The 18,145-nt window shown below is 42.1% G+C and overlaps 1 protein-coding gene across 2 annotated transcripts in view; it reads right to left on the bottom strand.

Moving 5' to 3' along the window:
- Nucleotides 1-4,440, bottom strand: part of EYA3 (EYA transcriptional coactivator and phosphatase 3) — a 99,559-nt gene extending 95,119 nt beyond the window's left edge. For both annotated transcript variants that reach the window (XM_041766661.1, XM_041766663.1), the window contains exon 1: nt 4,318-4,440. The gene's annotated coding sequence lies outside the window, so the exon portion shown is untranslated. The remainder of the gene's footprint in view (nt 1-4,317) is intronic.
- Between the last annotated feature and the right edge of the window lie 13,705 nt (nt 4,441-18,145).

Genomic DNA, 18,145 nt, shown 5'->3' with positions numbered 1-18,145 from the left:
GGGGTTTTTAATTATTTTATTTATTTATTCATGACAGACACACAGAGAGAAGCAGAGACATAGGCAAAGGGAGAAGCAGGCTCCCTGCAGGGGGCCTAATGAGGGACTCCATCCCAGGACCTTGGGATCACAACTTGAGCCAAAGGCAGATGCTCAACCACCTAGCAATTCCCAAATAACTGTCTTTAAATATACTATAAATAACAAAGAAAATACTCAATTATTTTTACATTTAATAATTAGATACTAGGACTTAGGTTGATGGGACCAAATAAAGATATCAAGATGATGGTATGGTTTGCTATGTTCTCTGCCAATAAAACATATTCACAGCTTATGCCATACATTCTATATAAGAACATGCACCTGTATTTTTAGGTTCATTAGCAAATAGAAAGTACACCTATTTTCAACTTTATTCAAAATGTAATAATCCATTGACATAAATGAATGTATGAGAAGAATAAACTATTCCTTTTTTTTTTTTTTTTTTTTTTTTAGAATAAACTATTCCTAATTTTTTTTTTTAAGATTTCACTTATTCATGAGAAACACAGAGATAGAGAGGCAGAGACACAGGCAGAGGGAGAAGCAGGCCCCATGCAGGGAGCCCGACATGGGACTCAATCCGGGGTCTCCAGGATTAGGCCCTGGGCTGAAGGCAGCGTTAAACCGCTGAGCCACCCAGGCTGCCCTATTCCTAATATTTTTAAATACATTTTGAACTATTTCTATGTTAAACTATTCTACGTTAACTACTTTTAACTATTCTTCCTCCATTTAAAATACACAAAAGGTAAAATATCCTGCCGTTATATGCAGAACACAAAAGTCTTTTAGACAAACAACTACCAAAATAGAAGTTCTATCAGCCTTTTATCTGAAAGCAAAACAAAAAGAATGACATTATGAAGTGGCTTAGGCAAATCACAGAAACCATCACACTGCAAGGTACAAAAGGTAAGGGCATGGTAGAGGTGTACTTTGCTTCTGGAATTTTTAAAGCTGCACTTTCCTTAAAACATATTCCAGGTTCAAGAATAAAAATTAAACCATGTAAAACAAAGCACAGTAACAAGGAAAATGACAAAACAGCAAAATAATTAAACCAAATAAAAACAGAAAACCTGGGGCACACGGGTGGCTCAGTGGTAAAGCATCTGCCTTTGGCTCAGGTTGTGATCCCAGAGTCCCACCCATATCGGGCTCGCCATAGGGAGCCTGCTTCTCCCTCTGCCTATGTCTCTACCTCTCTCTGTCTCTATGAATAAAAAAATAAAATCCTTAAAAAGTAAAATAAGAAAAAAACCCAGAAAACCTGACAGGCATAAAATAATATGCAGAAATTTATTTTAAATTGAGACTTCAGGGTCACAAGCTAAGACTGCCAAACTAAAGGAGAAATTTCTATAGAAAATTGACAGTGATTCCTCTCCTGAACATTACAAACATATACACTAAGTTGTCTCTAGTGATATATTTATTTCTTTGGAAGCTGGGTAAGACAGGCAGGCTTTTTAGTAAACAGAAAATCTATTAGTTCTGGGTAAGAAGACCAGGAGCATGAGCACAATTGCTCCAATGAGACCATGGGATGTTCATTTCATGTAAAGGCTTTTATGGAGCATTTATATCATAATAGGCTAACGTGATTTTAGAAGAAAAGAGACTCCCTAAAACTAATTTCAACTTCTACTTCTGCACAATTTCTTTCTAGAATCCACCTTTGAAGGCAAAATGACTCCAGCCTTGCATTTAAAAATCTGTCATAAGTTTCTTATCTTAAAACTCATTCCTGTGATACAACTGTATTGAAATGAACCACTAAATACTACGTTGTACTCTCTGATCTGCAACTTTGAGGGAACTAAAACCCACTTCTGAATGCATGGACAAGACTTCTTTATTTGTAAAAACTGACCTTAGAAAAATCACCAATTCTTTGTCTTGATTTCCTTATTGTAAAATGAAGGGGTAAGTCTGAGCTCTGTGGTTCCCTCCAGCCGTAAACTGTAGAAATTCATCTAGGTTTAGACTTAGACATACTCAAGAAAGAAAAAGTTCAGAGATGAAAAAGGTTAAAAGAGGGCCTTGCATCAATCCAAATGTTTCTCTATGGAATATCTGTGGCTAAAAAAAAAAAAAAAGTCCACAAACCAGGAGGTAAGGAAACAGAGTCAGCCCATACTCACTGGAGTTAGTTTTTAAGGATGCAAAATGATGAGATCAGGCTGAACAGAAACTAGAGTTTCCAGTGTAGGTGGTGGGGAAGATAAGAGGTATGGGTAAGGAGCTCTCAGCCGTTAGATGAGGCCTGAAAGCCACCCAGAAGGGTACTTCTCTGTAGGTTCTAGGACTAGTATGGCCAAGCTCCAAAGTCCTTTGCTAAAAATAGCTGAAGGGAGTAGCCCAATTCTGGAATGAGCCAAGGTCTATGCTATGCTCGCATATGTATATGTATCACATAATGAGAGAAACTTTTCTGTAACTCACTAATCAGAAGTGAAACGGACACTAAAAGCTGTATTTATTCTGTTCACTTAAGTACTAAATTTCAGAGCATAATTTATATTTCAGAAGCTGCTCACACAAAAACATTTGCAATCAAATGCTACACACCACCATAAACATCAGAAAAACAAAAGTAAAAATTATCCAATCCTGTGTCTCAAAATATACCTCAGATCACAAAATTTGAAAAATAGGAACTAACCACTATTAAATCCAATCTCTTCAACTTTTTTTTTTTTTTTTAAAGATTTTTTTTGAAAATCTTGAGTCTGGGATCAAGCCCTGAGCTAAAGGCAGATGCTCAACCAGAGTCACCCAGGTGTCCCCGATCTCTTCATCTTAAAGGTGACTATGAGCCATCAGAGAAATTTAAGAAATTAAAAGCCTAAGTCTCAAATGAGAAAAAGTCGGTTCTAAGGCTAAGGTGGAGGGGCTGCCTGAGTGGCACAGTCAGTTAAGTGTCAGACTCTTGGTTTGGGCTCAGGTCGTGAGATCCAGTGCATTATGCTCCATACTCAACATGGAGTCTGCTTGGGATTCTCTCTCTCTCTGCGCCTCCTGCTTCTACTCTTTCTAAAATAAATAAATAAATAATTCTTAAAAGGTGAAAATAGTAAAGAAAAAATAACAGAATAATAGTCAAAGTAATAATGTACTGTAATGTCTGGCTTATGAAGAAACAGAAAGAAAAATAGAAAACTTGTCAACAGAGTAAAAATGAAAATTTCTAAGAGGTAAGGATAAAGATACATATGCACACTGAGTTCAAATAAAGAAAACTTAGTGCGAAATTACTATAGTGCGCTCTTTAGCAGAAAATATTTCAGTGACACTAAAATTTTTGGCAATAAGCTTATTAAATCTGGGGCTAAAAAATCTCCCAAGAAACCGTCCTCTGTCACAGCAACTGTTCTGTAAGTAAAGCCTATGCAGAAACAGAGATGATCGTCCCAAGATTATCCGCATTTTTGCCTCAGCTGTGCACATCCATTCTCAAGGGACAGAGAACACAAAAATGACAGGACATCCTCAAGGCCTGTCAGTTAACCAGACCACACAAGCCCAATCTCTAGCAGTTCCGTGTGCCTGCCACCTGTTAGCCTGCTCTGGAGAGAGCACCGAAAACTGTGCTCCAGCAAAGAAGTGGAACCGCCTTTGTTGTTCCCTCACAACGGAAGCTACCCGAGTTGGGTCTCACACGACGCCTCAAGGCAAAACTTCTCCCTGGCCAGATAAATCGGCCCCGACTGGGCTTTGGCTAAGCATTCCCCTAGCTAAGAAAAGGCGGGAGAACCCCAGGCGAAGCACAAATGTCACCTACTAGTCCCAGGAAGGGACAGGGGTCGAAGGCGATGGAAGTTGGAGGACAGGACCCAGGTAGGACCCGAGAGACACAGGCTGAGTTTCGCAGTGGAGGAGGGGAAGCACAATGAGGAGGTGGGCTGTCCTGCTGCGGGAAAGGACAGCGAGATCCCAGGGAGGTGCTAACGTGAGAGCCGGGGGGAAAAGCGAGAGGCAGTGGTGAGAGAAGCGCCGAGGCGAAAGGCAAGAAACCGAGGCTTGTAACCGAAGGCTAAGAACGAGGAAAACAGCCAGGCAAGAGGTGCGCGCGGACGGGCGAGACTAAAGGGAGGTGAAAGAGGCGAGGCCGGCGAGGGAAAGGCTAAAGTGAGAGAACCATTGCAGGGACAAGGGACAGGCAAAGAGAACCCCCACCCACAGGGACCGGGACAGAACTTTTGACCCGTCCCTCTACAGGCTGTACTCGACCGGCCGCATTCAGACCCTGTCGCAGCAGAGACTCACCCTACGGCTGCAGAGGCCCCAAAGCAGGACATGGGTACTGGTCCAGACTCACAGGAGAACCAAGCGGATGGAGGAAACCGCGGCGTTAGCGTGACCCGGATGCGCATCCGTAGGAACCGGAAGTCAGCGGCCAGGGTCACCTCGCAATCCACACCTCGTTCCACCAGAAGCCTCTGGGCGCATGTGTCAGACTTCACGAGGCGGGGCGAGGACGGGCCTAGGCCCCGCCCACTCCGCCCTCCCGGGAGCCCCGCCCCGCCCCTGGTGACGCCCCGCTGGGCGCCTAGGACGTGCTTAGCGCGGAGAGGCCGGGTCTTGCTGCGGGAGCGTTGGTCGTAGCGCCGGGGTACGAGCAGCCCCGGTAAGGCATATTTCAGCGTTCACATTTTCAGACGGTCTTTTAAAGTTCGCGCAAGGGATCCCTGGGTGGCGCAGTGGTTTGGCGCTTGCCTTTGGCCCAGGGCGCGATCCTGGAGACCCGGAATCGAATCCCACATCAGGCTCCCGGTGCATGGAGCCTGCTTCTCCCTCTGCCTATGTCTCTGCCTCTCTCTCTCTCTCTGTGACTATCATAAATAAATAAAAATTTAAAAAAAAATTAAAAAAAAAATAAAGTTCGCGCAATAGGGATCCCTGGGTGGCGCAGCGGCTTACCGCCTGTCTTTGGCCCAGGGCGCGGTCCTGGAGACCCGGGATCGAGTCCCAGGTCGGGCTCCCGGTGCATGGAGCCTCTCTCTTTCTCTCTGTGACTATCACGAATAAACAAAAATTAAAAAATAAAAAAATAATAAAATTCGCGTAATACCCGCCTCCCCAAAGCCATCGTGAGAAGAAATGCCGGATGCATCTGATTTAAAAAAACTGTGGGAGGAGGAATGTGTGAGAAGTTTTGGAAACACTGGTGTAGAGGCGAGACTAACGTGGTGTTTTTATCCTCAATACTAGTTTATTTCTAATATTGGATTAATCTCACAGTGGCTTCTATTTCGTGCACATTATTTTATGGGAAAATTTTTATCAGAAACGATATTAATGCTTCACTAACTTTAAATTGCTACCCAAATATGGGCAAGGAGCAAGGTTGAATTCAGGTATTGTGGGGACTTGAGATTTATTCAAATTGAGGACCCTGTTTTAAAAAAAAAATCCATAGTTACATGGTGCGCCTGGGTGGCTCAGCGGTTGAGTTGTCTGCCTTTGGCTGAGGGCGTGCTCCTGCAGTCCAGGGATCCAGTCCTGCATCCTGCTTCTCCCTCTGTCTCTCATGAATAAATAAATAAAATCTTTTTTTTAAAAATCCAAAATTATAAATACAATATGAGGTATAAAAATGAATCTTTTCTTTGGAGAAAAGAAATCACAAATTATGAATTTTTAAAATTTAACGAATACCATAAAATCCAGAAAAATTACAAACTAATTTTTCTTTCTTTTTTTATGATCTTATTTATTTATTCGTGAAAGACACAGGCAGAGAAAGGGAGAAGCAGGCTTCATGCAGGAAGCCTGACATGGGACTTGATCTCGGGGTCTCCAGGATCACCACCTGGACTGAAGGCGGCGCTACAGGGATGAGCCACCCCAGCCGCCCAAATTACACACTATTTTTAAACTGTTTGGTACCCCTTAAATACATTTCTCTTCTTTTCTCTGTTTTTTTTTTTTTTTTTTAAGATTTTATTTATTCATGAGAGACCTAGAGAGAGAGGCAGAGACATAGGCAGGGAGCCTGATGTAGGACTCTATCCCAGAACCCCAGAATCACACCCTGACCTGACGGGAAGGCAGACACTCAACCACTGAGCCACCCAGGTGCCCCTTTTGCTTTTTTTTAAAAGTAAGCTGCATGCCCAGTGCAGAGCCCAATATGGGGCTCGAACTCTACACTGGGAGATCAAGACCTGAGCTGAGATTGAGAGTTGGATGCACAACTGCCTGAGCTACCCAGGCACCCCTAAAATACTTTTTCTCTACATTTTTGGCTATATATATTCTTTGATCACCTCTTCTTATGACAACAATTTATTAAGTAATATCATTTACTAAGATCCTTGACTCTTCTCTCACACCACTCACATCAGTGAATTCTCTTTTTTTTTTTTTTTTTTTATGGTTTGGTCCTTGTGAGTCATTATTATTACAATATACTTTGACAAAAATAGAAACTCATTTCATATCAATACAACAACAACAAAAAAACAGTTTCCTGGACTGTTACACTGCTAACGTTTTCCAAAGGTTGCTATTTACAATTACAATAGCCAAAAGGGAAGGTGGGCTGTGGCCTGGGGGTGGTGGGACAGGAGGTAGCGGACCAGGAGGACACCCAGAGCAGGGAGGTGGGGTCATGGGGTCAGGAGCGGAGGAGCTAAGAGGGGCTGCCATCAAAATTTGTTCAGAATCTGAGTCAGGAGCGGAGGAGCTAAGAGGGGCTGCCATCAAAATTTGTTCAGAATCTGACCACTTGCTGCTTCTCTTGGTAAAAGCCACAATGTGTGACTGCTCTCTTATATACCCTTACTTTTCCATGATTAACATGGCAGCAAACTTCTGTTGAAAACTTTAAGCAGATCGTGTTCCTTCTCCAATGGACTCCATTTTCTTTTTTTTTAAATATTTTATTTATTTATTTATTTATTTATTTATTTATTTATTTATTTATTTATTATGTGAGAGAGAGAGAGAGACAGGCAGAGGGAGAAGCAGGCTCCATGCAGGGAGCCTGACATGGGACTGGATCCCCCGGGTCTCCAGGATCACGCCCTGGGCAGAAGGTGGCTCTAAACCACTAAGTCACGGGGGCTGCCCTGCACTCCATTTTCTTTTCTTTTTTAAGATTTTATTTATTTGAGATAGAAAGAGTGAGAGAGAGAGAGAGCACAAGCAGGGAACAGAGGTAGAGGGAGAAGCAGTCTCCTTAGGAGCACGGAGTCTGACATCATGACCCAAGCCAAATGTAGGCACTTCATTTGGCTGAGCTACCCAAGTGACCCTAGACTCCCATTTTCAAGTGAAAACAAAAAAATCCTTAAACTGGTCTACAAGACCTTCAAGATGCAACATGCCTCCTCCCCCCAACCAAGTATAACGAACCTCATCTCCTATTCTCAGTTATTCCCCCCACCCTACTCCACCCCACCCAAGGCACATTGGCCTCCCTGCTATTCCTCAAATCTGCACATAAACTCAGGCCCGTGGTGTTTGCTGATCTCTGCCTGGAATGCTCTTCCCCCAGATAAATGCATCATTCACCCTTTTACCTTCTTTATGGCTTTGCATAAATATTACCCTCTTAATGAGAACTTCCCTGCCATTGTATTTAAAACTAAAGCACCACCACCCTCCCTGCATTTCCTAGCCCAGTTCCCACTTATTTTTTCTCAAATAACATTTATCCCATCCATTTGCTGGTGGAATTGGTTAAATGTCTTTCTCCCACGTATATTCGCCAAAATGTCAGCTCCAGGAGGGCACAGATATCTGTGCTTTGTTCAAAGGTGTATTTCAGCACCATTACAGAGCCTAGCACATTGTTAGGTGCCCAATAAATGTTTGCTGACTGAAAAGATAAATTGCTCATTTATGTTGCTTTTGCTCATCTGAAAATGTGCAACCTGAGCCACCAATTCCACCAGGGGGAGCCCATGAGTAGCCAATGTGGTATTCCCCAGAAAAGTTCTCCTAAAGCACCATACACATACAGAATTTTAGAGCAGGGCCACAGAAGAGCACAAAAATTCCTCCCAAGAGCATGAGTGTTGTACCTACTAACAATAAACAATAAAACCCCTCAAATGATCTTCACAGTCCCTTAAGAATAAAATCTTAAAAAGAAATTAAGCTCTGTACTATGATCTGTGAGGCCCATCTTGACATGTTCTCCCTGACTCTTGTATGTCATGCCCAGCCTCCCTTCCTCTCACATACAGATCCAGTCATCCTGTCCTGCTTTCTTCCTGTCTACACCAAGTTTTCTTACCCCAGAGCCTAAGCGCATACTGTTCCTGCTCTCTCTCGTACTCTTCCCCAAACCTACTGATGACTGATTCTTTCTGCTACTCTCAGTTAAATTCACCTCTGAAGGCTTCCCATAGGCCTCCCCAGACCTCCTGTCTGCTTCTAAAGTAGCTCCTGCATCTCCTTCCCATACTTTTCCTCAGGGTCCCTATCACTATCTGAAATTACCTTGTTTATTGTCTATCACTGGAAAGTAAGCTCCACAGGGGTTATATATATATATATATATATATATATATATATATATCTTTTATATATATATCTTTTATTGGAGTTTGATTTGCCAACATATAGTATAACACCCAGTGCTCATCCTATCAAGTGCCCCCCTCAGTGCCTGTCATCCAGTCACCCCATTCCCCCGCCCACCTCCCCTTCCACTACCAGAGTTAGGAGTTCATTTCCCAGAGTTAGGAGTCTCTCATGTTTTGTCACCGTCTCTGGTTTTTCCCACGCATTTTCTCTCCTTTGCCCTATAATCCCTTTCATTATTTTTTTTACTTTTTTTTTAAAATTTATTTATGATAGTCACACAGAGAGAGAGAGAGAGAGAGGCAGAGACATAGGCAGAGGGAGAAGCAGGCTCCATGCACCGGGAGCCCGACGTGGGATTCGATCCCGGGTCTCCAGGATCGCGCCCTGGGCCAAAGGCAGGTGCTAAACCTCTGCGCCACCCAGGGATCCCCCCTTTCATTATTTTTTATATTTCCCATATGAGTGAAACCATATAATGATTGTCCTTCTCCAACTGACTTAACTTCACTCAGCATAATACCCTCCAGTTCCATCCACGTCGAAGCAAATGGTGGTATTTGTTGTTTCTAATGGCTGAGTTATATTCCATTGTATATATAGACCACATCTTCTTTATCCGTTCATCTTTCGATGGACACCAAGACTCCTTCCACAGTTTGGCTATTGTGGACGTTGCTGCTATAAACATTGGGGTGCAGGTGCCCCGCAGTTTCACTGCAGCTGTATCTTTGGGCTAAATCCCCCAGTAATTGCTGGGTCGTAGGGTAGCTCTATTTTTAACTCTTTGAGGAACCTGCACACAGTTTTATAGAATGGATGTACCAGTTCACATTCCCACCAACAGTGCAAGCGGGTTCCCACAGAGGTCTTTATCTCTCTTGTTCACTGATGAATTCTCTGTACTAGAAGAGTGATTGGCATATAGTAGGTGCTCAATAAATAAAGTACAAATATTTATTGAAGCTTTGCTCTTACTGTATATGGTAAATATATAAGTGCCCATATTTTTCATTCAGTTATCCCAACAAACTTGGGAAGTATTGCGATTATCTCCACAGATGAGAAAACTAAGGCAAAGATAGGTTAAGGAGGGATGCCCAGGTGGCTCAGTTGGTTGGGCTTCTGCTTTTGGCTTGGGTGATGGTCTCAGGATCCTGGAATAGGGCCCCTCGTTGGGCTCCCTGCTCTGCGGGGAGTCTGCTTCTCTCTCTCCCTCTGCCTTTACCCTCACTTTTGTACTCTCTCTCAAATAAATAAATAAATAAAATCTTTAGAGAAAACAGTTAAGGAACTTGCTCAAGGCCACACAACTGGCAAGAAGCAAACCTAGGACTTGAACCCAGGTCTGTGTAACTTCAGAGCCCATGATTTATCTCAAACTATAGGAAGAGCTTACATAGCCACATATGAATTCATTTTACTTCCTCGTTTCTTTTCAATGATTTCATGCATCTTCACGTGTTGTCACAGTCAGTAGGAGTGGAAATGTGGTTTTTTTTCCTGACCTATTACACTACTTTTGGTGACAGATCTAAAGAAATATGCCAAAGAATATGTGCTTTTTTTTTTTTGAGTTGGGTTTAATTAGATATTTGTTATATTATTTTCTGTAGATTTAAAATATTTTGAATACTTCATTCAAAATTTAATACAAAAGAAAGGCTATTAAAGTAGTCTAAAAATATTATAGCCAGATCCTTTAAAAAAAAAATTCCTGCATTTATTCCTGAGAGACAGAGAGAAAAAGAGAGAGAGACAGAAACACAGGCAGAGGGAGAAGCAGGCTCCCTGCAGGGAGCCCTATGTGAGATCTGATTCCAGATCCCGGGATCATGACCTGAGCCAAAGGCAGGTGCCCAACCGCTGAGCCACCCAGGTGTCCCACCAGGTCTTTTTTTAAAGTCTATTTATTTTTAAGTAATCTCCACACCCACTGTGGGGTTTGAACTCACGATCCAGAGATCAAGGGTTGCATGCTCTTCCAACTCAACCAGCCAGACACCCCTGTACCCAGGCCTTTCTAAACAAATCCAAATGTAAATCAAAACACAAGCCTAATTAAACTGAAAGTATCTAAAAGTAATATCTCTAACTTATATATTTCCATTTTTAAAAGACACAATGAATGTATGATCAGTGTTTTGTTCACAGTTATCAACTTAAACTCTCCTGATTGATGTATCTGAAGCACAATGATCTGGGTTTTTTTCTGGTAATTTCTCTATTGTATTTAGGACAATATCTTATGATACACATGACAGTTGAACCTCTAAAAGCAATGTATAATGGGTGGGATAAAAATAAGATTACTGTATGATCCAGCAATCCCACTTCTGAGTATGTATCCAAGAGTCAAAAGCAGAGTCTCAAAGGGAGATCTGCATACCCATGTTCATAGCAGCATTATTCACAATAGTGAAGAAATAGAGACAACCCAAGTGTGCATCAGCAGGAGAATGGATAAACAAGATGTGGTATATACATACAACAGAATACTCTGGAGACTTATAAAGGAAGGAAATCCTGTCACATGCTGAAATAAGGATGAACCTTAAGTCACATAAGTGAAATAAGCCAGTCACAAAAGGACAAATAACAGTATGATTCCACCTACACAAAGTATCTAAAGAAGTCAAATTCGCAAGTACAGAAAGTAGAATAGTGGTTCCAGGGCTGAGAGGAACTGGACAGAGGAGAATTGTTCAGTATACACTAAATTGTACACTTAAAAATGGTTAAGATGGTGAATTTTATTTTTTTTTGCCACAATAATTAATTTTTTTATAAAGTACTCTGATATAGAACTACCCTATGATCCAGCAATCACGCTACTAGGTATTTATTTATTTATTTATTTATTTTGCTACTAGGTATTTAAAAAAAGAATACAAAAATACTAATTCAAAGGGATATAGGTACCCCAATGTTTATAGCAGTAGTATCTACAATAACCAAATTATGGAAACAGCCCATGTATCCATCAATTGGTGAATGGATAAGTAAAATGTTACACACACACATGCACCATGGAATATTACTCAGCCATAATAAAGAATGAAATTTTGCCATTTGCCATAACATGGATGGAATTAGAAAGTATTATGCTAAGGGAAATAAGTCAGTCAGAGAAAGACAAACACCATGTGATTTCACTCATATACAGAATTTAAGAAACAAAACAAAAACGGGGGAAAAAGAGAGGCAAATGAAGAAATAGACTCTCAACTATAGAGAACAAGGGGTGCCTCTGCCTCTGCCCCTGCCCTTCCCCTCTGCTCATTCTTGCTCTCTTGTGCTCTGTCTCTCTCGCAAATAAATAAAATCTTTAAAAAAAAAAAAAAGCTATAGAGAACAAACTGAGGGTTACCAGAGGGGTGGGAGGTGGGGGAGGTGCGGAGGGGGTGAAATAAATGATGGGATAAGGAGTACACTTGTGATGAGCATCAAGTGTTGTATGGAAGTAATGAATCACTATATTATAACCTTAAACTAATATTACACTGCGTGTTAACCAACTGGAACTTTTTAAAAAAAGTTGGGATCCCTGGGTGGCGCAGCGGTTTGGCGCCTGCCTTTGGCCCAGGGCGCGATCCTGGAGACCCCGGATCGAGTCCCACGTCGGGCTCCCGGTGCATGGAGCCTGCTTCTCCCTCTGCCTGTGTCTCTGCCTCTCTCTCTCTCTCTCTGTGTGTGTGACTATCATGAATAAATTTTAAAGAAAAAAAAAATTATTATTTTAAAAAATTATTTATTTATTTATTTATTTATTTATTTATTTATTTATTTATTTATTTGACAGAGAGAGAGACAGAGCACAAGCAAGGGGGAGTGGCTGGCGGAAGGAGAGGGAAAAGTAGGCCCCCTTCAGAGAGGGGAGCCTAATATGGGGCTTGAACTCAGGGCCCTGGGATCATGACCTGAGCCGCAGGCAGATGCTTAACCAACTGAGACACTCAGGCACTCCTTAATTGGAATTTAAGAAAAAACTTTTTTAAAAGAGCAATCAATAGCAATCTAGTTAATGCTATAAGAATGTGGGTCACTTTATGCCTATTTGGCTGTGTATAGAAATTATTAGAGTCTCTTTCACAGTTTTGCCTAAATTTCCACCAGTAAAAATACTTTGAGGTAGAATGAACTCACATTTTTTAGTGTATGTGCTGCTGAAGCGAGCACTAAACTCACATTTTTAAGAAAAGATTTATTTATTTTAGGGGTGGGTGGCTTATTTGGTTAAGTATCTGCCTTCAGTTCAGGTTGTGATCTTAGAGTCCTGGGATGGAGCACATCTGGCTCTGTGCTCAGAGGGGAGTCTGCTTCTCCCTCTCCCTCTGCCCCCACCCTTGCTCATTCTCTCTCTCTCTCTCTCTCTTTTTATGATAGTCACAGAGAGAGGCTCTCTCTCTCTTGAATAAAGATTTATTTGTTTATTTGAGAGAGAGAAAGAGAATATGAGCAAGAGGGAGGGGCAGAGGGAAAGGGAATCTCAAGCGGACTCTACTCTGAGCATGGGGCCTGATGTCATGCTCAATCTCATGACCTTGAGGTTACAACCTGAGCTGAAACCAGGAGTTGGATTATTAACCAACTGTACCACCCAGGCACCCCTAAACTCACATTTTTAAGATACGCAGTGACCATTGCTGTCTTCAGAGCAAAGCATTTCCAGTCCCTGAATATATTATCTTTACTTTACCCACAGGCATCTTTTCCTCATGGGTACTATTGTTGTGTGTATTTCCCCCTAACAAATTATTATGATTTGGCACCATCCAAGATCTCTTGCTGTATAGACAATGATTCTGGTATAAAACTCAGGTGTTTTAGGAACACCTCACAGCAATGCATATAGGATTAAAATTATAGCCCTGGAAATCTACATGAGATAGAAATGGAACACTTTCTGCATCCCTATCACGGTCAGCTTTGTATCACAAAGTGTGTTCTGGTTATCTATTGATATGTAACAAACTATCCCCAAACTCAGCAGTCTTAAACAATTGCTGTATTATATCTCACAGGTTTGGAGTCAGGAGTTTGGGCAGAGCTGATTCTTCTCTTCTGTGTGGCGTCAATCAGAGTCAGTTGGTAGTATTCTAGCTAGCAGATAGGCAGTGAGGCTAGTGTGGCAGGTCCAACACAGCCTTTCTCATGTGCCTTGCACTTGATGGGATTGGCTGAAAGACTGGGTTCAGCTAGCCCCCTCATCACATAGTCTCAGAACCTCTCTACATGGTCTCTCCATGAGGGTAGTTGAACTTTTTAAGTGGCAACTCAGGCCTCTATAGAGATGGGTCTTGGAAGCTGCCATTCTTTTAAGGCCAGCCTGGAAACTGACACTACAACACTCCCAACCCCATTGGTCAAAGTGGCCATAGAGGTCATCCAGATAGACCTGGCCATTGTCAGAGTAACTTGGACCTATTGCCACTACTGTAGTTGGCCTGATGTTCACCAAAAGAGCTCCTGGGAAAACATTCATATTGTTGTGTATCTACTACTTTGTAATATGCTAGACTCTGAGGACACAGCAGAAAACAAATTAGACCAAACTTCTGCCCTCATGGAGCTCATATTCCAATCAATCTGTGGTCAAAAATACGTGTTGTATATGTTTGGCTGGGCTCAATACCCATTCCCACTTCTTTCTGCAGAAGTGGGAAGGTTAAAGATGGCACTTCCCAGGCTCCTCTATTGCTAGGGTTCTAGATGAAAACTAGGTATTGCCAATTAGAGGGACTGGGTCAGATTTACAAGAGAAATGAGTAAGAGGCAATTTTCCTGCACATTGGCTCTTTCTAGTGGTCAATAGGATTATCACTGGAGATGTGGGGCTTTTCTGTGTCAGTGTTTCAGTTTCTATTTCCAGCTTCATGAGTTAGAAAGATGGTTATAGCAACAGCAACCAGGAAGACAGTTCCCCAGTCCTAGCTTTCTGATTTCTGAACCTTATTTATAGAAGTATGTTCTTAAGATCAGTAATCCCCCAGCTGGCCTCCTGATGCGTACTCTCTCCTTCAGATTTTCCCACAGTTTTCTAAACATCTAGTTTCCTAATATAATTGCTTTCTGCCTTAAGCACCTAGAATGATTTCTTTCCTGTGTGGAAACCTGAGAAGGTATAACATTAAAATTGAAAATACTTGGTTCCCACTACGTCTCCCTTCTAGGTAGACCCTCCTATATTTACCTGATGGCTACATTAGAGTGACTCCCTGGATATCTGAGCATCTGATGCCCTTGCCTTTAATGCCTCCCAGACAGTCTGGAGTCCCAGACAGTTCTACAGCTTTAGGGTCTGGGTGAACAGAACCTGTCCCAGGAATCATTGGAAGCTTAGAAAGTGCAATTGCGGGACCCCTGGGTGGCTCAGCGGTTTGGCGCCTGCCTTTGGCCCAGGCCTGATCCTGGAGACCCCGGATCAAGTCCCACATCGGGCTCCCTGCATGGAGCCTGCTTCTCCCTCTGCCTGTGTCTCTGCCTCTCTCTCTGTGTTTTTCATGAATAAATAAAAAAGAAAAAAAGAAAGTGCAATTGCTGCAGTGGGGGATCCAGGGACACCATCTCAGCAGGAACCCTAAAGAGGCAGGGTTCTTCCTCTGCTGGTCCCTTCACTACTCCCACGGCAGTGTGCTTCCCAGCTATAAAATGGGAATAAGAATACTTTTCCTAATTCAAGGAGCTTTGTAAACTATACTACCACATAAAAATAAGATGCTACATATTATCTGAACCAGTGGTTCTTCAAGTATGGAAGTCTCCAACACACTATCAGGGAGTGAAGTGAAAAAAAATTACTTAAGATAATACAACTTGGGGTACCTGGGTGGCTCAGTCGGTTAAGCATCTGCCTTCTGCCCAAGTCATGATCCTGGAGTCCTGGGATGGAGCCCCATGTCGAGCTCCCGGCTCAGCTGGGAGTCTGCTTCTCCCTCTCCCTCTGCCACTCCACTCCCCCTGCTTGTGCTCACTTGCTGTCTCTCTTTGTCAAATAAATACATAAAATCTTTTAAAAAATTATAATACTCAGTATTTTACTTTTTCACTCTTATTCTCCCAAGAGTATGGTAGAGTTTTCCAGAGGCTATGTGATGATGTTATTCCTCTGATAGCTAAGGAATATGTATTCAAAGATGTGCTTCACTTTTAAAATTTATGTTTTAGGGATCCCTGGGTGGCGCAGTGGGTTTGGCGCCTGCCTTTGGCCCAGGGCGCGATCCTGGAGACCCGGGATCGAATCCCACGTCGGGCTCCCGGTGCATGGAGCCTGCTTCTCCCTCTGCCTGTGTCTCTGCCTCTCTCTCTCTCTCTCACTGTGTGCCTATCATAAATAAATAAAAATTAAAAAAATTTAAAAAAAAAATAAAAAAATAAAATAAAATTTATGTTTTAATTGGGAAAGGAGCAAATATTCATAGCTATAACCCATTTAAACAAAAGCTCTTTGGGGTTCAAAATCATTTTTAGGAGTATTAAGGGATCCAAGATCAAGACATTTGAAGGACGCCTGGGTGACTCAGCGGTTGAGCGTCTGCCTTTGGCTCAGGGCATGATCCCGGAGTCCCAGGATCAAGTCCCATATCAGGCTTTCTGCATGGAGCCTGCTTCTCCCTCTGCCTGTGTCTCTGCCTCTCTTTCTCTGTATCTCTCATGAATAAATAAAAAAAATCTTAAAAAAAAAAAAAGACATTTGAGAGCTGCTGACTTAGACCATTGTAATTTCCATATTTGTACTCTCTACAATGGCCCCCACTTTAACAACTTCTGGATGCCTGCTTCCCACTCATGGTCATATCCCTGCCATGTCCAAAACTCTTCTACCAGAATGCCTTTCTATTTTGATTAACACACTTGAGATAGTATCTTCTTGCACAGATGTCCAATAGCAGCTGTCTTGGCACAGCCTTGAATTTCCACATAACTATGAGTGGGGAACAAGAGACCCACAAACCAGCTCCTTCCCTTACTGGTACTGGGTCATCCTGGCCAGTTGCCGTGACCAAGCTGAGTCATCCCCACCCCTTATCTCTGTCCAATTCCAGCCTCCCCCATCCCTTATTGCAGTTTAGAGGTGGGTCAGGCTGAAGCCTCCTGGAAGCTTCCTGCCAACCAGATAATAGATTAATATTTGCTTTTAATTATGGCTATATCCTCCCCCAAGAATGCCGTTATCTGTGTATTTATTCTCTGTTAGATTTAAAATTAAGACATAAACAGCTAGCAATGGATAATTCTTGTGACTAAGGATGAAGGAGAGTATTCACTTCTATGTTATACATATCAGGCAAGTTTGCTGGGGGTTTTTTGCTTTTGTTTCTTTTTTTCCTATCATGAGAATGTGTAGAGATTAAGGACACAATGTCTTTGGGGACATTGTGTTTGTTCTCCCAGAATTTGCTGGCTCTCCCACTAATAATTGTGTGACACTACACAGGTCAAATAACCTCTTAGTACCTCATATTTATCATCTGTAAAATGGAGATTTTAAAAAGCACCTATTGGAGAAGTAGGAAGAGGAATGAAAAAGTCTTTATCTCATAGAGTTGTATGAGAATTAAAAATATGTAAAATGTGAGATGCCTGAGTGGCTCAGTGGTTGAGTATCTGCCTGTGGCTCAGGGTGTGATCCTGGGGTCCTGAGATGGAGTCCTGCATCGGGTTCCCAGAGGGAGCCTGCTTCTCCCTCTGCCTATATCTCTGCCTCTCTCTGTGTTTCTCATAAATAAATAAATAAGATCTTTTTAAAAATATGTAAAATGCTTGGAATTATACAGATACATACCTATATAAATGATTAAAAATCGAGAAGAATGGAGATGTAGAATCTATGCTGTGAAGCTTTCATGAATTTAGAAATATAGAAAAAGATTATAACGGGTCCTAAAATCTTGATCTTTTCTCCCCAAGATTTTATTTACTTAATTGACAGAGAGAGAGCATGTGCACAAGCAGGGAGAGTGGCAGGCAGAGGGGGAAGCAGGCTCCTCACTGAGCAGGGAAGCAGGCTCCTCACTGAGCAGGGAGCAGGACTCGATCCCAGGACCCTGGAATCATGACCCTAGCCAAAGGCAGATGTTTAACTGACTGAAACATCCAGATGCCCCAGGTTCTGATCTTTATAAGGAAACTTGAGAAGGTGACAAGCCATTAACCCAAGTGCTTTGGAGAATGTCAAGCACTGGATGATCCATTCTCCTTTGTTTAGAAGATGAGAAGAAGGGTGCCTGGGTAGCACAGTTGGTTAAGCATCCGACTCTTCGTTTTGGCTCAGATCACAATCTCAGGGTCATGGGATTGAGCCTACTGTGGGCTCCATGCTGAGCATGGAGATTGTTTGGGATTTTATGTCTCCCTCACGCCTTGCTCATGCTCTCTCTCTCTCTCTCTCTCTCTCTCTCCACTAAGAAAAGAATAAAGAAAACAGTGGTTATTCACTTAAAGCTATAACTATGTTTGTTATAAAAGGTTAATTTTTCTCCAGTTTAGTGATAAATTTTTTTAAATTCTTTTAATCAATTTATTTATTTATTTGAGAGAGAGGGAGAGATTGCGCACA

Source organism: Vulpes lagopus, chromosome 8 (genome assembly GCF_018345385.1).
Source record: "Vulpes lagopus strain Blue_001 chromosome 8, ASM1834538v1, whole genome shotgun sequence".
NCBI lineage: Eukaryota > Metazoa > Chordata > Mammalia > Carnivora > Canidae > Vulpes > Vulpes lagopus.
This window is presented reverse-complemented; position numbering and strand designations above follow the sequence as displayed.